A 27,217-nucleotide genomic window follows, 5' to 3' on the forward strand; every position below is an offset into this window, starting at 1 on the left:
TCGACTCGGATCGCCGTTACATCTCGGACATGAAGACTTGGTCACTGACCTACACGTAGCGACAAGCGAACTAAAGGGGTGATAAAAGTATGGCTAGTATAGGCCAAGTACTCGATCTAGAATAGAAAGAAATCTAGATGCGGGTAATTAATTAACCTGATAAGTAAAATGAATTTTTAAGCATCCACTCATAGTAAGCTTTTCTGTAAAAAGAGTCTTTGAATATTGATAAGCTTTACCATGAATCCCAAAGACCAGCATATCCTTGAGAGTCTTTTTCCTTTGACGGGTAAGACTTGCGAAAGTACACTCCGTACTCAGGGTTTTCAAACCCATGTTGTAGGTGATGAAACTGCTGAGTTTAGCTATTTCTGTTCTAAGGTGGTTCCAAAGCAAGAAGAAGAACGCTAAAACCTACCTAGGGAGGGTGTTTTGCCTCCTGATGATGTAATAAGTTTAAGCACTTAGTACCTGGTTATGTAATAATCAACTCTTTCTATATTTTACTTATGAATGTAAATTATGTTATTGTAATCATTTCTGCTTACTTCGATGTTGTGTAATGTCTGCGGGATGGGTTAAGCGCTCTTGGGCGATGTGATGGAGATACAGATAACCGAACTTGTCGAACCATTGTGCACACTTGCATGACTGTCTGAGGTCCTTAGGACAAGGACATCTATAGGTGGGCCTAATACCTTGGGAGGTTCTGTGACAGCTGGTATCAGAGCGAAGCCCATTTTTTCAAGCAGTACTTAGTGCTTCAAAAGATTTTACCTATGAACATTCTTTCATTCTTACCTTGATTCTTTCTTATAGCAACTTATCGGGTAAAAGAGTGCCAAATAATAGGTTATACATAGGAGGTAGGGGATCAACGAGAGGTTGATTCCATAATCATAGGTCATGCATGCATCATATTTAAACAATACTAAGTAATCTTCCCCTCTTATAGAGACATGGCACGCACTAAGACTACCCAGAGGAAGGCGACCAGACCTTGGTGTGTACCTCAGCACCAGTTGGCTCCTCGACATGAGGGGAGCAGTAGTGGAAGTAATGATCCCATAGGGGATCTGGAGGTCAAAGTTGAACGACTAACGATGGAACTACACCATGGAAATAGGGAGCTTGCGCGTGATAGTCGTCGTATCGCGAAGCTGTCAGCAGAGGTTGACCGTTTGCAGCGGGAGATTGTGGAGCGAGATAGGGGTATAGACTGGGCTGTAAATTCACGATCTATAGCCTAGGATTGTGAGGTGACTGCTCGAGCCCGTGTGGAAGAGCTAAGCGTAGCCCTAGAAAATCTGCAATCGTATAATAACACTCTGCATGAGGAAGTGCACGTGCTGTATGACCAGTTGCATCCAAACGTGCCACCAAAGGTTGCGACAATGGGAGTTCGAACATCAGGAGTAGCTGGTGGAGGACCTTATGGGGAGTTGGATCTCTTTGGAGCCCCTCCTTCCATGAACCTCGCGTATGATCGTTCTCACAAAGCTAGTAGTGGAGCAGGAGGAGCCAAGGACACAGATAACTAGATTAGTGTAGTAGTATGTGGTTTCCTTATGTAATCTAAATAAGGAAAAGTGAGTTGTATAAGTTGAGTATGTATAATTAGAACCAGTTTGGAATAATGTAACAGAGGTTGTGTAATCGTGGCATGTAATAATCAAGTATGTTTTCTTCTTCAGATGTCGTCCAGAACTCGTGCTCAAGATGGGTCTGGAACTTCCCACGGTGGGGAGGAAACTCCGAACCCGCCGCCTGTACCTCCCACGCTGGCAGAGGCTATCGCTGCCTTAATTAATGCCACTGCTGATAACAATTGTTTTATTTGAGAAATGGCTGGGAATCAAATTCATCAACAGGGAGCAGAGGTCAACCCCAAGGCCCCAAAGACACAACATACCTAGAGTTTTAAAAAACTCGTATTTTGGTCACTTGTTCTTAAAGGCTGTGAACCAAGAACAAGGCAACACAATTGTTAAGTATTAAAGACCTTCGTCTACCGAAGCATTACCTCCTCTCGGATATAATGATCATCAGACAAAGGTCATCAAGGACATACCTTCATCATTTCATGGATAAATAAGAACACATAACGATAATGAATGTAATTCATTATTTCATTCACATTTGTATTTCATAACATACACATGAACATTAACAAAGTTGTTATTACATTGATACCTTCGGCTTGTTCGAAGGTGCTGACGCGAGAGTGATTAAAATCTAGTGTGAACAGTACGGTGCTACTGTTCATCTATTTATAGGCACAAGACGCAGCCCGGTTAAAAGTACATTTATGTCCTTGGCATTTACTTATGATCATAACATAAATCATTAAGGACTAGCTGGTATTTTTCCCTTCCGGTCAGCATCATTTTTGGTCTTCATCACCATTTTAAGCCGAAGCTATTACTCTTCGGCTATAGCTTCGGCGTCCATTCTTGTCATCTTCGGATTATATCTTCACATTGTATGGCTTTTTCATGGGAGAAAACTTCCATCTCGAAGCCGAAGCTCCCTGTAATAATCCATATCATGCTGAAAACATTTGGTTAGTCATGTTTTTGAGGACCTTCGGAAAAGGAAGGCCCCCAACATCGTCCACCTATTTTTTAAGGTGGAAGAACCATTGGAGGCGGACGAATGGATTCGGGTCATGGAGCATAAATTTGGATTGATTCGGTGCATAGAGACCTAGAAGCCCCTTTTCGCTGCCCAGCAACTGAGAGGTCCCGCCAGTACCTGGTGGGCAAACTTTACAACTGTTCAACCTAAAGGACATATTGTCACGTGGGTAGAGTTCAAGAAAGTGTTCTGGGAACACTACATTCTAGATGGTGTTCTACATCAAGGAGGAGACTCGGTGATGCAATACCTCGCCAAATTCAACCATCTCTCCCAGTATGCTATAGAGCAAGTAGACACGGACCTAAAAAAGAATTGTTTTATGAGAGGTCTAAATGATCGACTACAACGAAAGATGGCCACTTGCCTAGATCTCACTTACAACAGGGCCGTGAGAATAGCGCTTTCGGTGGAAGCCAAGAATTCGGGGCAGGGAAAGACAAAAAGCTTTGGGCGTGAAGGGGGTGAAGGATCCTCACATGGATCCGAGAAGCGGTCGAGGTTGGTAATTCGTCCTTTTAACCCAAATCGCTCTTTTCCTCGTCCACCCGCCTATCCTTTGAAGCAACCAGTTTTCATCTGTCCCACTCCTGCCCCTACTCAAAACTATTAGCCAAGTGCCCCTCGTACTCGTTTCCCCGCCTTACCCGGTTCATCTAACAGCTGCGTCAACTGTGGTAAGTCTGGACACAACTTAGGGTGATCACTATACCCTACTAACGGAGCAATCGGCTTAAGTCGGAAATGCTTTAAGTCGGTGCGACATGCACATGCTTACACAATATGGGTGATCACTATACCCTACTAACGGAGCAATCGGCTTAAGTTAGAAACACCTTAAGTCGGTGCGACATGCTCACGCTTACATGACTCATGGTGGTCACTATACCCTACTAACGGAGCAATCGTCTTAAGTCAGAAATGCCTTAAGTCGGTGCAACATGGTCACACTTACATGACTCAGGGTGATCACTAGACCCTGCTAAAGGAGTAATCGGCTGAAGTCGGAAACGCCTTAAGTCGACGTGACAAAAGGGGTGATTGCTAAACCCTACTAGCAAAATAATCAACTCAAATCAGGAACACCTCAAAGAAAAGCAACCTGCTCACATATCCGAGGGTGGCTTCAGCGCCCTGCTAATAGAACAATCAATTCAAGTGTAGCACAATTACATGCACATGAAATCCATAATACATTGTCTCGCTAAAAATACTAACTCAATGAAAAGTGTTTTCATCCGAACAAATCACTATGCAGGAGCATTTTTGCAGGAAGCCTCAGCAGTAGGAGTAGCACAAGAAGATCTGCTCACGACAGTAGGTGCAACAAGAACGTAGGCAACAATGTCCTTAGGCACCGCACACCAGTCCTCCTCATCAGGATTCGCCCGGCTCAAACAGCCTTGTCCATGGCTTTGTCGCACATTGCTTTCATAATAACACAGTCATCCTCTAAGGCCTTGATATTGAGGCGAGCAGCCTCCATCTCTAGCGTGACAAATTTCTTTGAGGTGCGTATCTCCTTGATTACAGAATCCTTCGAAGACAGCAGCTTACTGAGTCATGACACTTCAGTCTGGGATGGCCTGAATTCATCTCGATGATGGTCTATGTCCGACATGGTGAAGCGATGACTCCTCCCCAGGATAGTCAAGGAATTGCTGGCATCGCTATATAACCTATCCAGAATGTCGCGAGAGACAAGAAGCGTCTGTTTCTCCTCCTACAAGCAAGAAAAGCACTAAGCATAAAAGCAAAGAGAGCAAAGCAGAAGCAGTCAGAAAAATTTACCTCATGAACCATCTTCTCTGAATCAAGTTGGGCATTCAAAGAAGAGTTTAAAGTCCGAGCGTTATCCAAAAAGGCAGAGACCTGGTTCAGATCAGCTTGGCTCTAGGTATACTTCTCCTCAACATCGGAGCACTGATGAGTCAGAACTGGTGAAGCAGCAGAAAAAGAACACAAGATGTGAAATGAGAAAAGCAATAAACAGCAAAAAAGGAAACCGTAGACCCACTAACCAAGGTTTGAAACCTTCAGATCATCTATTTGCCTCTAAAGCATTAGAGGGTTCCACTGCATCAAAGACGAAACTTGGTCGGGGACAGGGGCACCACAAGATTTCAGCTAGGCAGATACAAAGTCGAAGACATTCTGCAATTTCAAAAGTTAGCAAGGGAACTCGTTTATCAACATGAATAATAAGAAACAAAGGTTGGCTCATTTGAAGATTGGAGAGAAATAAAGGAAGTCCTAGAGTTGGAAGCATTGATGCACTGCCTGTTGATGGAGCATTATCAGGGACAATGTTGAGAGCATCACTCGAGGAGTACTCAGCTCCAGCAGTAGATGGCGGATTCCCAGTATCCGGGTCACTGGCCTCTAAGGTGACCGGATCGACGAGAGCAGCAGATAAATTCGTCACCACGAGTTCCTCAGATTGAATTGGTGGCGATCCAACATGAACATCCATGGAGGCGGACGAAGAGGAACCAGGCTCAGCCCCCTTGGGGGCGGGTCATCCTCGGCACCACCCTTGGGGGCTAGATCATCCTCAACACCACCCTTGGGGGCTAGATTGTCCCTAGCGGCAACCTCAGAAGCTGAAGCACCTTCGGTTGTACCCAAAGGAGCCGAGTGACCTTGGCCGGCAACGCCAAGGGCCAGCATGTCCTCGTGATCTAGGCGTCCCTCTAAGGTCGACGAAGCACGAGAAACTGCCCGGGCTACCTCTTGCCCGACAGGACCACCAGCCAAAGGGACGTCGTCAGGGACTTCTACACAGGCGACAGAACTTTCAACCTCAGGAGGCTCCGATAAAAGGTTTTCAGGGATAATTTTTTCTAATGCATGGTCAATGGCAGACATGGTCAACCCCTGGAGGCTAACAAGTCGTGATAAAGCCTGCATCGGGATATCACTGCTCCTGCTGATGCGGCTGTTCTTGCAAATCAAAGGGATTTCTTCTTCCTCCTCTTCATCCTCATGAAGCACACGACCACCAACTCTGGCATCATCACAACCTCAAATCTCGTCCTCAAGGGTGGTGCTTGTTGGGCCACCGTCGAGGAGTGAGATCGAGGGATCAGCATCCTGTTCCAAGCCTGATGAGTGCTAAAGTTTTTACCTCCTCTTCTTCCCCTCAGCAGGCACGACTAGATGGCTCGTCCAACGTGACCACTTGCGACGAACACTTTCAGGACTCTGAACCCTTTCATCTTCACCAAGGCCATGTCCAATGGCAACAGTCATCTACTCAGTACGGGCAGAGTCAGACGATTCTCCTGCTAGCATACGAAGAGCGTTCACCTCAGCCTCATTAGCACTAGTCGGCATCTGGAAATGGGTCTGTCTCTCCACTTCAGGAAGATTCTGGAATTTAGCAATGAAAGCCTCAATGTCCTCTGAGGAGGGCCGCACTCTATGGCCCGGACTGCCATCTTGAACAGGAGGGTTGGAAATGAACTCAGAAAAGGGGGCTCTGTGGAGGAAGATTATAGGAAGAATAAGATAGAGGAGCACCAGCATTCGAAATCTTGCCTCTCAGCATCAAGTCAATTCGGCTCAGTAGGTCCTCTTCATGAATCCGTCTGTTGGTAATTCGGGTAGGGTCATGGACCCAGTGTATAGATAAGCCGGGTAAACTCTATCCTTCAAGGTTTGGATGTGTTTGAAGACAAAATCAGCAACAAATGCGTCAGCAGTCAAGCATTTGTCTTTCTATGTACATATTTCAGCAAGCAGCACTCTAGACTCAGCTAGCTCTGAATCTGTAGGGGACTCTGTCCAGCTGGCCATTCAAACGTCAGGCTGCCTCCCCGATCGAGGAGGGAGGGACTTGTTGTGGTTCTTCATGGTAAACCACTCAAGGCGCCACCCCTTAATACTGTCCTTCAGAGGGATATCAACATATTCGACCTTCCTGCCTCGGTGATGTTCTAGGCTGGCACCGCTAACATGCTGTCCTCTGGCCATCCTAGGCCGACAGTGGTAGAGATACTTCCAAAGCCCAAAATGAGGAAGAATTCCAAGGAAAGCTTCGCAGAGGTGAACAAACACGGCAATTTGAAGAACAAAATTGGGGTTTAAGTGTGTAAGATTCAGAGCATAAAAATCGAGAAGGCCGCTGAAGAAATGAGAAGCTAGCAGGGCCAGTCCTCGGATGAGAAACGACACGAAGATGACATCTTCGTGGGTGTCCTCTATCGGAATGGTAACCCCGTGCCAGATTCTCGAAGAACACAACTCTTTTAGCGGAAGAACACTAGTTTCAATGAGGTGCAGAAGGTCAGCTTCGGAAACAACAGACACGTGGTTGCCGGCGAATGGAAGTTGGTTGTTGGGATCGATTGGTGGGATAATCAGAACAGCAACACTCTGTCTCTTCCTCTTGGGAGACATCGTGGTCTCTAAAGCGAAGCGGGTGGACTCAAGAGCTCAGGAAATAGGGAAGCGGTGGAGGAAAAAGCGAGAACTAGGGTTCAGAATTCAAGGGGATACGTCAGCACAAGTATGGGCTGGCTCGATAAGTCAGGCGCAAAGCGCTAGACCGTAACTCAGAAAAGTGGATACTGCAAGCATCACTCGGGCATTACCTATAAAATGCCAGCGAGCCGCCAAATGCACAAACAAAAAACGTGCAACAATGGACCCGCAAGGAACTGCATTTTCATTCATAGGTGGAGATCGTTACAAACTTGAGATCGACTCATCCTGAGTCGGCCTACTCACCCCTTGGTCTTTACATTACACTACACCACTACTTACACTACGCTATACAACTACGTAATACTACCTTATTCTACTACAATTACTGCTACCTATACTAATATTTAAACCAGCAGCATTATGCCGCCAGCCTTGCCGTTGCCGCCATCGCCCTTGCCGCTGTCATCGCCCTTGCCGTCGCCGTCGCCCTTGCCGTCACCACCGTTGCCCTTGCCGTTGTCTTTGCCACCGCCGTTGCCATCGCCCTCATAGTCACCATCTTCGTCGTTGTCGTCGCCGTCACCATCACCCTCGCAGTTGCCATCTTCGTCGTCGCCGCCACCCTTGCCGTCGTCCTCGCCGCCATCACCCTCGTCGCCACTCCACTCCTCGGAGTCAGAGGAGTCCTCCACCTCCTCTGAGGAGGTCTCCTCCGAGTCGTCCAATCCACCGAGCCCGCGCGAGCTCGATGGAGCGCCAATATGCTTGGGCCACGGTAGACAGCCCCATGGAGTCGTCCGAGTCCTCGAACGATGCCACGGGGGATGCAGAAGCGGGCGACCGATCATACTCGGAAGAAGCTTCCTCTAAGTACTCTGAGTCACCAAAATCCTCTAAGGGTGGACTTGGAGGACGCTTGCGCTTGCCATCAGCGCGGCGAGGCCATCCCTTGCCCCTGCCCATGGTCGTGCGGAAAGTGGAGAAGTGACGAAGAAGAAGAGAGCAAGTCATCAAGGACGAGTAAAGAAAATAGCCAGGGCAAGCGGGCTATTTAAAGAGGCCGAGGGGTGACCGTCCGCTTCCTACCCTGCTCGCCGAACAGTTGTAAGAATTCAATAAGCAATTCAAGCCGCCTGAAAATGAGTCAGGCAACTGGCGCCGTTTCGCGTAACACGACACCGGTTGGACCCAAGTCAACTACTCAGGCAAATGATTACACCCCTCCGTCGCATCAAATTACTACTTATGGACAACACAATAAACACTCTACGCAGGGCAGACACCTCTTGGGCACACCCATTGCGTGTATCACCCGGAATTTTCAAGATTTTCTGAAGAAGTGATATCGACAAAATATACGCAATGAATGTAACACGGCAAAAAGAGGAGATTGGCTGAAACAGGAGGATGCCCAATTGTGGTTACTACAACGCAAGTCCAATCAACAGAAGCATTAAAGTACAAGGCAGAGTGGTGTCCAGCTGAAGGCCCTTTGTCTCAACCAGCCAGATTTCCAACTTGTCACCGATCAAATTGATTTCAGACCTAACAAGGCATGGACAGATGGCATCACTTGGTTATTCTAAAAATGCTCATTTCAAAAGCATAAAGATGAAGACCTTTGAATGGATTATTTCTAAAATCCACTCAAAGATCGTGTAAAGCCCAAAATTTGTATAAAAAATAAAATAAAATAAATAAAGAAATAAAATAGTACATAACGATATCTCAACTTATATTTGAGCTTTGAATGTTGAGGACTGAATTTTGGAACCAAGAATTAATTTAGAAAGGAAGTAATAGAAAGGTTTTCAATTCAACCAAATGATTATTCATTTCATTAAATGTTACACTATAAGCATTTATCTAAATGAGTATTAAATTTAGATGACTCAAATCTGGACTAGATTTTATTTTTTTAAATTTAACACATAAAATTGAAACTCGGGGAAATAAATAATAGAAGATACTCCATTGATTTTTTTCTCCTCATAAATTACATACTCTTAAAACAATCAAGAAACCCTTAAATGAAACTATATAATACCTTCTTTCAAAATAAATAGATAATGAATATTTATTTTTGAAATAACTTTTAATTCTTATCCCACATTTAAAATGCTATTTTCCTAAAAAGAAAGGAGCAATATGAGTGTGTTTCATATTTCAAACATCTACCAAACAAATAAATAAATTAAAGTAAATAGATATCTCTTGCATCATGATTGATTTTGAGTGTGTATTAAATTTGAATTCTTAAACTTTATCTTGGATTTGAATTTGAAATTTGTAAATCAAAAAGGGAATAATATCGGAATATCTCATTTGACTAAGTAAACAATGGATATATAAAATAAAATAAACCATGTATAACAAGTTGGAGCTTTTGTTTGAGCACTTAAATATACTTTAAATTTGAACTCTATTTGCATTTAATTCAAAATTTGAATTTGAATTCAAAATCGAAATATAAAATATAAAAGAAATGGAATATAGAAAAGAAATAGGAAAAACAGATAGAAATAGAAAGGGGTGGGCTGCTTTCTCTCCTGGTCGGCCCATCTTCACTCCTCTTTCCCCCGCGCCGGCCCAACTCCCTTTCCACTCCGCTAGCGCACGCATGCCTCAAGCTCACTAACTAATGGGCCGCTACCTGGTCACACTGCCGCTCGCGCCGCGTGATGTGCCCCGGTGCATGCCGCTGACGGCTGGGACCACCAGACCAGACACCCACCACCCCATTGCGCTCTGCTCGCGGGACCCCACTGCTCAGCCGATGTGCGCGCGCGCTCTGATCACCAAGACACCGACTGGTGGGTCTCATTCGGGGCTCCACACTTCGTCGTGGCCGGGCCGCTCGAGTTCCCTTGCCGGTGAGTGTTTCTCCCCTGTGTCCTCGCCATGTTCTTCTCTATCATATCGTGCTACTCGTTTGGAGCTTGGGTCACCTAGGGTCACTGGTGCACGATGTCTGCCATGGCCGCCGCCGTGCTAGTGGGGGGCACCGCCAAACTCCTGTGTTGGTGAGCGTGGGTCGTCGGATGGGGATCCAACGACGCTAATTATATCCGCATGACCTTCGGCCAGGGCCCATCACGTTCGTTGATCCGTGATCTGGCGCTTAGGAGAAGATCTTGTGATGTTTTAAATCCAAGCCATAGATATAGGATCTGGTGGCCGTGACGTGCTCGGGCATTGGGCGTGGATCTTGGATCCGACGGCCAGCAGTGCATACCGGTTCATGTTGGCTCTAATCTGATCTTGGCGGTCAGATATAGAACTAACGGCCAGAAAACCCTCTGTGCCCTTTGACCACGCTAAAGTGCAAATGAGCCCCTCGGCTTATTAGAAATGAACCCGACGTCCACCTCAGGTCAGGGCTGAGTCTCGTAGATTTTGTGAATTAAACCTCGAGCTTCTGGTAAATAGCACCCACAACCCAGGTGTTGAATAAAAGGGATAAAATAATTCAGAAAATGATTTTTAGTTTAAAAATAATTCATGAAACTGTTTAATTCATATTTAATTCGTTTTAACTCCAAATTTATTTATTTCAGTTGCATTAGACTCATATTAATATTTTTTATCATCCAGTAAATTTATTTTGTTATGAAATTGGGATTAAAAATTATGCACTTAGTTCCTTTTAATCCAACACTTAAAACTTCGAAAATCCATAACTTCTTCGTTTTAATTCCGATTTGGTCCGTTCAAGTCGCGTTAGCTTCATATGAATATTTCTTATCCAGTAACAACATTAATATACCATATCGCATAATTTTATAGTTAGATATTTATTTGACCTATGTCTACTAGATTAACTCTTCTAAATCAAAACTAACCTATCCATGATTATAATTTGATTAAAATATGATCTCTAATCAAGTTATAATTAAAATTAAAGTTGAGTTAATTCTTTATAGAATAATATCTTATATGATTTACACTAACCAATTTCTAATATTGTTCGATAGTTAAATCATAGGGATCTCCCATAAATCATAACTCCTTAACCATGACTCCGATCTTAGTAGTTCTCGATCCCACGATCTCATAGCAACACGTATATTATTATTATGCAGTTTGTTCTTATGTTTGGTGTGATGTTAATTTTGTCTATACTATGTTTGTTTGTATTGCTACGACTAGCATCGAGGTTACGAGTCACTTGAAGAGCAAGTTGGTACCTAGAATCTCAAGTCCCATGCAAGGTGTGCCCTTGATCACTTCTTTTTACCCAATCATGTTGTTATTAATCATAATGATCTACATAGGTTAATTTTGATGGGACCCAATAGGTTACCATAGTTTGACTATCTTTATACCTTGTTTACCACTTAATTTTTGGGTAGTACCTACTATAGCTTTATATGGTTTTTGGTATAGAGATACACATTATTCATGACCATACTTTTATTATCAGTTTGTTATTTACTGTTCATGATAAGATTATTATGTTAATTGGAACATGGAGCGACCACCCGAGAAAACAGTGCTACCACAAGAGTGGTATGGGACGCCCTTGGCTGACTAACTAGGAAAGCTAGTGGAGGACTACCTTACCCGAAAGGGGCAAGGGCAGTAGGGGAGTGGTCAGTGTAGGGAGGCCCTTGGGCTGATTTTGCTGTGATGGCGGTCATGCGAGGGGTCCCTGCATTGGAGCTTCCTAGAAACTATAGCGGGTTTTCTGAAGCTATCGGAACTTTGCAAAGGCCTCGTAGTGTTACCCTGCCTCGCCTCCTTAGTAGAGGTGTATGGGAGTGGCCTTCCCTTGGCAGATGGGTAACATGACTTATGGGTAAAGATGTGCAACCTCTATAGAGTGTAAAACTGATATATCAGTCATGCTCATGGTCATGAGCAGCTCGGACCCTCACATGATTAATTTATGGAACTAAATTCAATTTGTCATATGCATTGCATTGTGGGTGTTGTTATCACTTTTGTTCTACTACTTAATTGGGTTGGTATTTACTTATACTTAGTAATTGCTAATAAAATTTTGACCAACTTTAAAAGTAATGCTCAGCTCTAACCATCCTCTTTGGTAAGCCTTACACTTCACATGAGCTCCCACCTTTGGCAAGTTCATGTACATTATTCCCCATAACTTGTTGAGCGATGAACGTATGTGAGCTCACTCTTGCTATCTCACACCCCCCATAGGTTAAGAACAGGTACCGCTGGATTAGGCGCATGGAGGATGCTATGACGAGTTCGTGAGAGGTCTAGGCCGTCGTCTCCCTGTCAACTTTGGGTTGCTGGATCATCGTCTCCTTATAATGTAATTATTTATTTATTTTATACATAACTCCTATTATATAGTAAAGATGTGACATTCGTTTCTGTACCATGATTCATCATATGTGTGAAACTTGGTCCCAGCACACTTGGTGATTATTTCGCGCCTGGGTTTTGGATCCTAAAACCCAGGTGTGACAGAAGTGGTATCAGAGTGATGTTGACTGTAGGACGAAACCTAGATAGAACTGGATAACCAATACTTACTTACCTTTGCTACTCTGATCCTTTCTAAAAATTTCCTTAATTTTTTCTCATCCATTGCTGCTTTACTATGATTACTCTTACCTTTTCTCTCTAAAGACAAAAATGGATTTCACACATTGAAATCCTGTACCTAAAGTGACTTTAGGAATAGGGATCTAATCCTAGGAACTAAAACAAAATTATTTCTATAAGTATCTATGTACTTGAATGTTTATTCTTATGATACTTGCCTGATTTGGATCTTTGATTGAGTGTGATGGGTTGTGGAGTAATGTCCACAATTGCATCTGCATATACATCTATGCATACAGAAGAATATTTATAAAATAACTAGACAAACTAGATTATCCCTCATTAAAATATATCTTATCTTTATAGATCCATCTTATCTTAAAAGACTCTCTCTTATCTTAATGGATTCATCTTATCTTGAAGAAATCATCTTATCCTAACCACTTTACTTATCTCATCCTATAGTAACAACCAGGATCTAATCCAAAATAATGAGATCTTATCTAGACAAACCTAGTCATACAAGTATAACTTAGATCCGATCTAATGTGATAGATTAATCCAACCTAACGAAGGCTAACCTCTAGTTGAGCTAATATAATGTAAGTTGCTTAACAAGAAGGATAATATTGATGAAATAAATGAGACTCTACTCCTATAAAATATGCTTTTAACTTAATTCACTCTAGACTAAATTAAGAAAAATAGACCAACTCGGCCTTATGCAACTACCTTAACCATTCGATGGTTGCATAACCCCTCTGTTTCAACCTGACAGAGATTTGGACTTACTTCCACCATATAATCCATTCCATCTCAAAAGATTCTAACATGTCCTAATAATATATATCCTACCCTGGTAGATCTATCTAAGTTAAACTAGTCTAATCTAGTTATATCCAATCTAATCTAGACCCTACCTAATCTAATATGATCCAATCTAAAGGGAGTTACTTAAACAAGTTAGTTAATACTGGTAACATATATTAAACCAAATTCCTATAAATGGGTTTTAAACGTAAATTGGTGTCTTGGACCAACTCGTCTGTGAAACCACGACCTAGCCTATGTTATAGGTTGCCCAACCCATTTATCCCAAAAGCAAAGTAAAACTCTGTTTAATCTACCTACCCCATGTAACCATAATTGTTATCCCAACTCAGATAATGCCATCTAACCCACGACCAATGGTCCCTAAATCAGACCCAAGAAGAAGGTTAACTTCGACAATGAAGTATATGAGTAGAAACAGATATTCAGATGAATCAGGATCCACCACCCGGAATAAAAGTCTCCCATACCTAACTTTTCCTTGTCCCCCAAAGGAAGCTCGATTATACCATAGTACACTCATTCTATGTCAACACTCACCTAATAGTTAAAAAAACTGTTGTACCGTTGTTTTCTATGTCACACTTGCTAATAATATGAAAATTTTAGGAGTACAAAAAATACTAATTGGAAGTTCTACTTAGATAAAAAAGGTACTAGAACTTCATAAAGATAAAGTCAGCTTGATATGCTTAACTAAATGATATTCTTAAATAGGATTATAGAATCTAATGCGATCTAATCTAGTGTGATCTAATCTAATGTGATCTAATTTAATATGATCAACTTAAATGTATTAGTGATACTGGTAAAAGAGATTAGACCCTACTAGCCAGGTGTTAACTTAATCAAGTACATTAGACCAACCCAACCATGAGCACAAGAGCTAACCCAACCAATAGAGTCATGATGGATTGTATAATCTGTCTATCCCCACCTAACATCAAACAAAATTTTGACCTACATCGTGTAGTCTATCTCACCCATATCTATCTCATCTTGACAGATTCTATCTTACCTTTGGACATTTACCTTATACGACTAGTTATCCCAATCTTGACATAAAACAACTGATTAAGCCCTGCCAAAGAATCTTCAGTTCATAACCAGCTACTAGCCTATTCATTCTGCCTACCAAATAATTTCCCTTGCAAAACTCTCTTACCATATGCTTCTAACTCAGATGGTCAATGCCAGGAAGGGTGGAGGAATCAATCTACGAGCCAACCCCTACAACAGGAGGATTATCAGGCAACAGCAAACAGAAATGAATCCCCCAAATCCTCCACCGGCTAGAATCGATCCAGTGGTTGCCGCCTGTAAAGCCCAAAATTGGTAGAAAAATAATAAAATAATAATGATGAAATAAATAAATAAATATATTTAAGATAGTGATCTAGGGATTTTTGAAACCTTTTGGATATGATTGGGATTCTCATATAAATTAATAGTTTCATCGAATTACATGTTCAGAAGTATTCTTCATAGGACTTAAATTAAATTATATCTCCATAGAGATCATACAAAATAAATAATCATAAAACATTGAGTTTTGAATAATATTTTAGTTGGACAACAATATATCTCTTGGAAATTAAAGTTCTTTGTGTAGGTGTTGTATCATTTGGAATACAATAGTTAATGGAAAATATAATAAGAATAAGTATATATTGCACTCATACCGAGATTTTGGTTGTTGCATTTGGACATAATTTGAAACTTTGATTTAAATTCAAATTTGGAATATGAAACTCCAAATAGAAAAGAAAATAGGAAAATAAAAATAGAAAGAAAAAAAGAGAGAGCAGAACAAACCTCATTGGGCCTAAAGCTATATAAATCGGCCGAGGTGCTTTCCCACCCTGAGCCAACCCATCCTTCACCGGCCCAACTTGGTCGTTGGCGCTGACCTTGGGGCCCCACCTGTCATGGGCACCGGTCGTGCAGGACCACCCTCACATGCCATCTCCATGACACGCCTCTGCCATGTGGGTCTCTCCCATCAGCCACTCCAATGCATGTACTCCACCGCCATGTGTTCCCCGGTTTGCCAAGTCTTCTTCTCCTCCAGAATCGCGCCTCAGGCTCGCTCAACTGAAGTCGTGTGAGATTCGCGTGGTACTTCCCTGGAGTTCGTGGACATTGCAACTAGCCTTGGGGGTATAAAGACCAAGCCCCGCCGTGAATACCTGCACGTCGCCATGAACTCCGGGCTAGAGGAAACGGGAGAGAGAGATCAAAGGGGAGCGACCGAGAGAGAGAGTTGGCCGCCAACATGGATCTCATTCGTGGACAACTCCCCGGCCCAGCGGGTGTTCTAGGCGCATCGCAGGATGTCGCTGCGCATGCGTGTGACCTCAGCAAGCAAAGACCACCGCCGTGGGGTCGACAATTCCTCGCCGGGATTTCGGATGGCCGCAGGGCCACCGCGTGTAGTCGTCGGGAGTATACCCTCGGTGATTCTCGGTATGAGAGCTTCCTCCAAATCCGCTTCGTTCCCCTCTACGCATAGTATATTTTTTTATCAAGTTTGGATCTCGGGTTTACCGCATTGCTCATTGTCGGTGATGGCCCGCCGTGGTACCGCGCGCTCCGTCGCCCTAGCAGCCGTAGGCGTGGGTGGTGAATTGACCTTTGATCCGGCCATGGTTGGGTCAGATTAGATGAAGAGTAACGTTTCGGCTTAAGTGGATGTGGGTCGTCGATTTCAGATGTGATGGCCTGGATTAGATTGCGGACATATTAAATCCTACGCGTAGAAATTGGATCCAGTGGGTACGATTGTGTACCGGTTCGGGGACCGGTAGATCTGATTTGAACCGCCAGATCTGGATCGTGTGGCCCAGATAATAAGATACCCCTTCGCTGGTCCTTTTTACATGTGAACCCTTGAGTTACTACCGAATTAACCCGCAATCCTAAAACAGAGAAGTCTGGGTCTTATGGATCTTTGCACCGAGGTCCCTAAGTTTTCACTTATTCATGCGCGTAGTCCAGAGGACAGTCAAAACTAGGAAATTAATTATGGAAATTGATTTTAATACAAAAACTTATAAAATTCATATAAATTTCATCTTAACTTCTTTTTAACCCATTCCAGTTCCTATAATTTTGTATTAATATTGTCTATAACTATCTAATACTGTTTTAACATGAAATATGTATTAAAATTGATCTCTTAATTAATCTTATGCTAGGCACATAAAACGTTCAGAAATTCATAACTCACAATCCGTAACTCCGATTTGATCCGTTCAAGTTGCATTAGTCTCGTATAAACATTTACCATGCAATAACAACATTTATTGTACCATGTTTCATTCTTTTATAACTAGACCTATTTAACTTATGTTGGTTAGTCTGGTTAAACTGCTTATCCTTATAATCTACTAGAATATGATCTATGGTCAATTCATAACTTAGATTAAAGTTGGGATAATTATTTATAGGATAACCTCTCATATAATTTATATTAACCAATTTATAATATAGTTTAATATTTTAATCACACAGATCTTCTATAAAATCATAACTCCTTAATCGTAACTCCGATCTTAGTAGCTCTCGATCCCATGACCTCGTAGCGACGCGTAGATTATTATTATTAAGTATGTACTTATGTTTGGTGTGATGTTAATTTTATCTATACCATGTTTGTTTGTATTGCTACGACTAGCAGCGAGGTTACGAGTCACTTGAAGAGCAAGTGGTACCTGGAATCTCAAGTGCTAGGCAAGTTGTGCCCTTGACCACTTTTATTACCCAATAGTGTTCTTCAATACCACGTATTCATGCATAGGTTTAATTTTGATGGGTCCCAATAGGTCACCCTAGTCTGTTTATCCTGTTTACCTTGTTTACCCCTGATTCACTTGGGTAGTTATGCTATTGCATTATGTGGTTTTGGGTTAATATTTCATTATATCCATGTTCTAATTATTCTGTTATGTTATTTATGTTCATGTCAAGATCATTAATTTTAATTGGAACATGGAGCTTAACTTGAGAAACACGTGCCACCACAAGGGTGGAATGGGATGTCCTTGGCTAACTAATTAGGAAAGCTAGTGGAAGACTACCTTACCCGAAAGGGGCAAGGGCAGTAGGGGAGTTGCATGCAGCGAGGTTCTCGGGTTGGTTTTGCTGCGATGGCGGTCAGATGAGGGATTCTTGCAAGTGCTCTTCCCATAAACTGTAGCGGGTTTTTAGAAGCTAGTGGAACTTTGTAAAGGCCTTGTAGTGGATCCCTAGACATTCATCTCGGTAGTGTCTAAGGGCCTTGCAAACCCTGGTGACATGGGATACACGACTTGTGGGTATAGGGTACAACCTCTGCAGAGTGTAAAACTGGTATACTAACCGAGCTCACGGTTATGAGCAGCTCAGGACTCTCGCATGATTAATTTATGTCACTTAAATTCAATTTGTCATTTGCATTTGCATGGAATTATTTATTAATTTTGTTCTATTATTTATTATGGTTTGGTATTTACTTACATTTAGTAATTGCTAATAAAATTTTGACCAACTAATTAAAAGCAATGCTCAACTTTAACCCCTATTGTTGATTAGCCTTACACATCACATGAACTCCCACCTTTGGTGAGTTCATGCACACTAGTTTCCCCACAACTTGTTGAGCTATGATCATGTTTGAGCTCACCCTTGCTGTCTCACACCCCCCCACAGGAGAAGAACATGTGGTTCAAGAGGAGCCACACAACGAGGAGTTCGATTCGATCTAGGTGGCGTCTCCCAGTTGACTTTCTGGCGCCAAGGATGGATTTTAGATCCTTTTATATTTATCTTTAATTTTGTAAGACTTCCGCTATGTAATAAGTACTCTGATGTTACTGTGACATTTATCTCTATACACTTTGTTATTTTATATGTTGTCTTCTTTTGCGCATGTATGAGGTGCACCCGGCTTTGTTCCTTAAATCCGGGCATGACACCGCCCAAATATAGTACTACAACAAATGACAAACACGGTGAATGAAATGCAAAATCAGATAAGGCAAGAACGCTAGGAAATGCGTCAGGACCGGCTGGAGATGCGTCAAAAAATGAGGCAAGAACGGTTGGAAAGACAACAACAACAACAACAACAACAACCACTACCTCCACCACCACCAGCTCCACCAAGATACATAAATATATATTTTTTACTATTTATAAGACCTAAATGTTAATTTAGTTAGTAGTTAGTATTTTACTATTTTAGGAATAATAATAAGGTCTATTTGACCCTATGTGTTGCTAATAAGTTATGCATCATGCTGAGATTTTTGTTTTGTACACATGTGTTGAGACAATATGATTATACATCCTTTTTCTTACAAATCTCGAGGACGAGATTTCTGTTAAGGGGGGTAGGATTTGTAAAGCCCAAAATTTATATAAAAAAATAATAAAATAAATAAAGAAATAAAATAGTAAATTCTGATATCTCAACTTATATTTGAGCTTTGAATGTTGAGGACTGAATTTTGAAACCAATAATTAATTTAGAAAGGACTTAATAGAAAGGTTTTCGATTCGACCAAATGATTATTCATTTCATTAAATGATACACTATAAGCATTTATCTAAATGAGTATTAAATTTAGATGACTCAAATCTAGACAAGATTTTATTTTTTAAAATTTAACACATAAATTGAAACTCGGGAAAAGAAATAATAGAAGATACTCCATTGATTTGTTCTCCTCATAAATTACATACTCTTAAAACAATCAAGAAACCCTTAAATGAAAGTATACAATACCTTCTTTCAAAATAAATAGATAATGAATATTTATTTTTCAAATAACTTTTAATTCTTATCCCACATTCAAAATGCTATTTTCCTAAAAAGAAAGGAGCAATATGAGTGTGTTTCATATTTCAAACATCTACCAAACAAATAAATAAATTAAAGTAAATAGATATCTATTGCATCATGATTGATTTTGAATGTGTATTAAATTTGAATTCTTAAACTTTATCTTGGATTGGAATTTGAATTTTGTAAATCAAAAAGGGAATAATATGTGAATATCTCATTTGACTAAGTAAACAATGGATATATAAAATAAAATAAACCATGTACAACAAGTTGGAGCTTTTGTTTGAGCACTTAAATATACTTAAAATTTGAACTCTGTTTGCATTTAATTCAAAATTTGAATTTGAATTCAAAATGGAAATACAAAATATAAAAGAAATGGAATATAGAAAAGAAATAGGAAAAACAGATAGAAATAGAAAGGGGTGGGCTACTTTCTCTCCTGGTCGGCCCATCTTCACTCCTCTTTCCCTCGCGTCGGCCTAACTCCCTTTCCACTCCGCTGGCGCGCGCATGCCTCAAGCTCGCTGACTGATGGGCCGCTACGTGGCCACACTGCCGCTCGGGTCGCGTGATGTGCCCCAGTGCGTGTTGCTGACGGCCGGGACCACCAGACCAGACACCCACCACCCCATTGCGCTCTACTCGAGGGACCCCAATGCTCAGCCCCTGTGCGCTCGCGCTCTGGTCACCAAGAAACCGACTGGTGGGTCCCATTCGTCGGATCAATCTCCTGGGATCGCAAAAAATCCCCACGTCCGCCGCGTGAACTCCGCGCTTGTCACGGCAATCAACCGCAGTATTAGGCATATGATCGTCCTTCCTCGCGCCTATATATCATAAACCTCCTTTCCCCTCTACTGATCCATTCGTGTGCTTCCCTCGACCTCGGGACGTTGTCGTGTGTGTAGGGGGGAGCCGCCGCAGTTGATCCTCGCCCTTGTCATCGATCCGGCTGGGGAGATTGAAATTGCGGGGTGCGTGGGGCTCGGTGAGGGTGCAAAGTGTAAACCAAGGGCTCGAGAGCGTCTTGGCTGCCATCAATTGCTCGCCGGAGCTCATACACTTTCGCGGCTCCACACTTCGTCGTGGTCGGGCCGCTCAAGTTCCCTTGCCTGCGAGTGTTTCTCCCCTGTGTCCTCACCGCGTTCTTCTCTATCATAACGTGCTACTCGTTCGGAGCATGGGTCACCTGGGGTTGCGGGTGCGCGATGATTGCCATGGCCGCCGCCGTGCTAGCGGGGAGCGTCGCCGAACTCTGGTGTGGGGAGGTGATTGGTAAGAGTGGGTCGTCGGATGGGGATCCAACGACGCTGATTATATCCGCATGACCCTTCGGTCAGGGCCCCTCATGTTCGTTGATCTGCGATCTGGCGCTTAGGAGAAGATCTTGTGTTGTTTTAAGTCCAAGCCATAGATATAGGATTTGGTGGTCGTGACGTGCTCGGGCATTGGGCGTGGATCTTGGATCCGACGGACAGCTGTGCATACCGGTTCATGTTGGGTTTGATCTGATCTTGGCGGTCAGATATAGATCTAACGGCCAGAAAACCCTTCGTGCCCTTTGACCGTGCTAAAGTGCAAATGAGCCCCTCGGCTTATTGGAAATGAAGCTAACACGACTTGAACGGACCAAATCGGAATTAAAACGAACAAGTTATGGATTTCCAAAGTTTTAAGTGTTGGATTAAAAGGAACTAAGTGCATAATTTTTAATCCCAATTTCATAACAAAATAAAGTTATTGGATGATAAACAATATTAATATGAGTCTAATGCAACTGAAATAAATTAATTTGGAGTTAAAACGAATTAAATATGAATTAAACAGTTTCATGAATTATTTGTAAACTAAAATTCATTTTCTAAATTATTTTATCCCTTTTATTCATCACCTGGGCTTCGGGTGCTATTTACCAGAAGCTCGAGGTTTAATTCGCAAAATCTACCAGACTCAGCCCTGACCCGAGGTGGACGTCGGGCTCATTTCTAATAAGTCGTGTTAGCTTCATATGAATATTTACTATGAAGTAACAACATTAATTATACCATATCGCATAATTTTATAGTTATATATTTATTTAACCTATGTCTACTAGATTAACTCTTCTAAATCAAAGCTAACATGTCCATGATTATAATTTGATTAAAATATTATCTCTAGTCAAGTTATAATTAAAATTAAAGTTGATTTAATTATTTATAGAATAATATCCATATGATTTACACTTACCAATTTATAATATTGTTCGATAGTTAAATCACAGGGATCTCCCATAAACCATAACTCCTTAACCATGACTCCGATCTTAGTAGTTCTCGATCCCACTATCTCGTAGCAACGCGAAGATTATTATTATGCAGTTTGTTCTTATGTTTGGTGTGATGTTAATTTTGTCTATACCATGTTTGTTTGTATTGCTACGACTAGCAGCGATGTTACGAGTCACTTGAAGGGCAAGTTGGTACCTGGAATCTCAAGTCCCAGGCAAGTTGTGCCCTTGATCACTTCTTTTTACCCAATCATGTTCTTACTAATCATAATGATCTGCATAGGTTAATTTTGATGGGACCCAATAGGTTACACTAGTTTGACTATCTTTATACCTTGTTTACCACTGAATTTTTGGCTAGTACCTGCTATTGCTTTATGTGGTTTTGGGTAAGATGGGTAACATGACTTGTGGATAAAGATGCGCAACCTCTACAGAGTGTAAAACTGGTATACTAGCCGTGCTCACGGTCATGAGCAGCTCGGACACTCACATGATTAACTTATGGAACTAAATTCAATTTGTCATATGCATTGCATCGCAGGTGTTGTTATCACTTTTGTTCTACTACTTAATTAGGTTGGTATATACTTATACTTAGTAATTGCTAATAAAATTTTGACCAACTTTAAAAGCAATGCTCAGTTTTAACCATCCTCTTTGGTAAGCCTTACACTTCAGATGAGCTCCCACCTTTGGCGAGTTCATGCAAATTATTCCCCACAACTTGTTGAGTGGTGAACATATGTGATCTCACCCTTGCTGTCTCACCCCCCACAGGTCAAGGACAGGTACCGCAGGATGAGGCGCATGAATGATGATGCGATGAGTTCGTGAGAGGTCTAGTCCGCCGTCTCCCAGTCAACTTTGGGTTGCTGGATCGTTGTCTCCTTATGATGTAATTATTTATTTATTTCGTACAGAACTCATGTTATTTAGTAATGATGTGACATTCGTTTATGTAGCATGATTCATCATATGTGTGAGACTTGGTCCCAGCACACCTGGTGATTGTTCGCGCCCGAGTCTTGGTGCCCCCGAAACCCGGTGTGACAAGCGTCTTGTTGCACGTTGTACCACTTGCCAGAAAGCTAAGTCACGTTTGGGCAACCATGGCTTGTATATGCCTTTGCTTGTCCCTTCTTCCCCTTGGCTTGATATTTCTATGGACTTTGTTTTGGGATTGCCTAGAACTAAGAAGGGGAAGGATAGCATTTTTGTGGTTGTTGAAAGATTCTCTAAAATGGCTCACTTTATACCTTGTCATAAAACTGATGATGCTAGCATTGTTGCTGAATTGTTCTTTAGAGAGATTATTCGTTTACATGGTATTCTGAAAACAATAGTCTCTGATCGCGATGCTAAATTTCTAAGCCATTTTTGAAGATTGCTTTGGAATAAATTAGGAACTAAATTGTTGTTTAGCACTACTTATCATCCTCAGACTAATGGACAAACTGATGTAGTAAATAGAACTTTATCTACAATGCTTAGGGCTGTTTTAGATAAGAATTTGAGACATTGGGAGGATTGCTTGCCTCATGTTGAATTTGCTTATAATCATGCCACGCATTCTTCTACAAAGATGTGCCCTTTTCAGATTGTTTATGGTTACATTCCTAGGGCACCTATTGATTTGATTTCACTTAATGTTGCGAGAGCCCCACATGTAGATGCTGCTGCACATGTTGAACAAATGATTACAATTCATGAACAAACAAAACAGAACATTGCTGCTACTAATGCAAAAAAATCAAGTTGCTGGTAGTGAAGGAAGAAAACTTTTTACTTTTGAGCCAGGTGATATGGTTTGGTTGCACTTGAGGAAGGATCGGTTTCCTACTTTGCGTCGTTCTAAATTAATGCCTCGTGCTGCTGGTCCTTTTAAGGTGTTGTTGGGGGCCTTCGGCTTCCGAAGGTCCTCAAAAACATGATTTAACAATGCCTCTAGAGTATAATGTATGAACAGGGATCTTTGAACAAAGGCCCACAGTGTGAAGAAGCACGGAAACAATACGAAGGATGGAGCAGAGCCGAAGCTGTACGCATGGGAGCTTCGGCATGATGGCAGAAAAGAGGAAACCGACTTAAAGAGAAAAGACTATTTAGACCCAGATAAATTACTATAGAGTTGTTGTCATAGGCAAAGGTCCTGGATGTAATTTTACATGGGCTACGACCCGTGCCTATAAATAGATGAACAACACTCCCGTACTGTTCACGCTGACTTGGCATTCGCTTTTTGCATCACGCTTGTGCCCTTGCTTTCCTTCAAACCGAAGGTACATTTATAATTTGTTGTTGTGAATATGGTAATGCAAATAAAAATAAGTTTATGACAATGTTTATGTTATTTTTCGTATTTCGTATATGAATTCTTCCTCATCATTTATTGTGCTTACGAAGGTTTTCCTTCACAACCTTCGTCTGGAATTCATTACATCCCAAGGAAAATAATGTCTCGAAGGACAAAGGACTTTAACATTTAACACTTTTCATGTTGCCTTGTTCTTAACTCGAAGCATTTGAGAACAAGTCCCCAACAGGTGCTAACAAAGATTAATGATAATGCTTATATCCATGACCTGCCTACGAAATTTGGTGTTTCCACTAGTTTTAATGTTGCAGATTTGAAACCATACATGGGTGAGGATGACGAGTTACCGTCGAGGATGACTTCACTTCAAGAAGGGGAGGATGAAGACGACATCAACTGCAACACGAGTACGACTACACTAGCAGCACCTCCACCTCAGGTGCCACTTCCCTCCTCAGCTGGGCCAAGTCCACCTCGGCACCACTTCCTTCATTAGCTGGGCCAATCACTCGAGCCCGTGCAAGAGATCTTAACTTCGTCATGCTACTGAATAATGAGGGACCAGAAGAATAGATGACCGGCCCAACTATGGCCCAAGGTGGAAGACCTAGGATGGGCCGCCCCTAGGGTTACATTTTCCACCTTGGCCGCCACGAGGGGCTGTGCTCCTCTCTCTTTTTATACAGGAGCTGCGCCTCCTTTTGTTGCTCAAGTTTTGTTTTATATTAGCCTTAGCTCTTCCCGAACACGCAATGGGAAGATAACCATAACGTCATGAACTGAATTAACTAGTGTGCATGACTAGTTAAAAACAAACATCCTTTGACAAGAAGTTTCTAATTAAATCATGGTTGTGCCTGGGCAGCGTTATTATGAGAGTGAAGGTGGACGTGCTGCTACTCCCCTCATTCCCAACATGAATCAAGTACCTGCATTGAGTAATGCAAGAGTGAGATGAAACATCTCAGCAAGTGAATTGTTTCGACGAGATATTTAAACCAAAAAATTGAACTAATCAACATTTTAAAGGGATCACAATTGAGATCAGAAATACTTGTAGATATAGAACTCAATAGTCCCAAAATAACCAATGTCATCTAATTTCCTCGAACAACCACAACAGGTTGTATAACACTTTCCTGCGTCAACAATACCTGCAAATATCACTTCGATGTATGCATAGTAATGCAATGTGTAAGTCCTCTGCCTTCATACCTCTTAGAGTATAAAACCACACCATCTACAAATACCACTTCAATGAATGCATATGAATGCAATGCATATGTCCTCTACCTTCATACCTCTAAGAGTATGAAGCCGCACCGTACCCCTTCTCGGGCAACGTACGATGCTAAGTTGTACCGGTACGGTCGGACCATAGGTCACGACAAAACTTCAGATGCAAGTGAATCATGCAATGTATATGGCATGCTGCATTTATCAATATACTTCACTTCCTTCACATACAATACAACCTCAAATAATACTTCATTTACCTTCAGATACAATACCAACCTCAAATAATACTTCATTTACCTTCAGGGGTGTGAATTAATCTCATGAGTCATACTCGAATCATTATCATCATCAATATATGATTGAGCATCAGCATAATGCAAGCAAGTAAAGCATCACCATAGAGTCCAATTATGAAAGAATCCAATACTTCTGAATATTAGAGTGTAGGCAATAGAAATAACAGGTCAGAACGGAAGCAACCACTGCTACATTAACATGCCTTCATCGAAGAAGAAGAAATGTACTATGCATGATCTGGAGTGTAGCCACCTGCTAGTGGGCATAAAACTTAGTACAAATATTTCACAAACATTTGACAACAATCAACAAATCGCTCCTACACTTGAAACCAAGACCTGGTGGAAAGACTCCCACCCTGAACCACATGACATACAACAGCAGCACTGTTTGTTAATTTTGTATCTTTAAAATTATAACAGTTGTGATAGCAAACAAATAATCTAGGAGTATCTACACAAAATACTCTACAACTTCGGTATTCAATGGATAATTAAATTCTGCCATCTACAAGTTCTAAAACCTCTAACAAGATAACTGACTGAATCTGTTTCAGGCAGCAGCGTAGTTAACTTCAAAATTCGATATCTCACAAACTACTCAACCAAAAATCATGGAATTGTACTGGCAGTAAGAACTTTTTTCCCTCTACATAAGTCTCCATAGTTGGAAGAGCCAATTCGGCCATTTACCTGATGAAACCTACCAGTGAACAGACCCGCTCATTTTTGTCAGGCAAACAGGAACAGCCACAGTAAAACAAACATAACTGGAGTTTCACAAATCATATGAATGCACTTTTTAACAATCTGGAAAGTTTATGAAATTATCTACAACTTTTTTTACCAACCCATAGTTTAATTCTGTTGATAAAATGTCCTAACTCTTAAGAGAACAGATTCTGCACAGAATTATGAGACTGAAAAACGGCTATAATCAAACTGCAATAACTTTCTGATCTGATGTCCGATTGAGGTGTTCTTCGTGGCCACGGAAAGATCTACAAATTATCTACGACTCATATATAAACGTTTTATTTTTTTGAGGCCACTAAGACTACGGAAAACTGGTATGAACAGAAACTGTCGAATCTACCATTCTGCAGAAATTAAATTCGAGATCAAAACCTAACCCCACATCTAATCCAACCTCTAATTCTTCAATCCACATGATCCACAACCTCGAAAAGCACATAATTATATGGAGGAACAAGGATCCCATCCTTACCTAGGGTTTCCCCAAGAAAATCTGCAATAGATGGGGGGTAGAACATCTCCTTGATCCTCTCTTCCTCTTCAATCCATCTTGCTCCTCTTCTTCTCGATCTTTGCTGCGTGGTGGAGGGGCAGATCTAGGGAGGAGGAAGAAATGGTGGGCGGCTGCCATGGGAGGAGAGGGGGTGGCCAACCAAGGGAAAAAGGGGGGAGGGTGGCGACAAAGAGAGGGGGTGGAGGGAAAAGGGGTGGCCACCTACGGTTTTGTGGGAGAAAAGAACTGACGCCCCAGATGACTTCTGCCTTTGCATCCAACGGCCCACAACCCTTTCCCACATCCACGCACCGTAGATCAACTTTTGGTCCAAAAATGTTTTGGGGATATTACACGCACACACTGAAACACACAATCTCTGCGTCCCCTTAGGAACGATCGGAATCTCTTTTCCGTTTATTTTTCGGCTTCACCGTTTATTTTTCGGTGTAAGTTCTGCATCCCCTTAGGAGCGTCTTTTGAACTTCTTCGCCTTCTATTTCGGCGTTATAAGTTCTACATCCCCTTAGGAACGTCTTTTGAACTTCTTCACCTTATATTTCGGCAGTATTTGGCTCTGCATTCCTTTTGGAACGACTTT

Source organism: Zea mays, chromosome 3, assembly GCF_902167145.1.
Source record: "Zea mays cultivar B73 chromosome 3, Zm-B73-REFERENCE-NAM-5.0, whole genome shotgun sequence".
Taxonomy (NCBI): Eukaryota; Viridiplantae; Streptophyta; class Magnoliopsida; order Poales; family Poaceae; genus Zea; species Zea mays.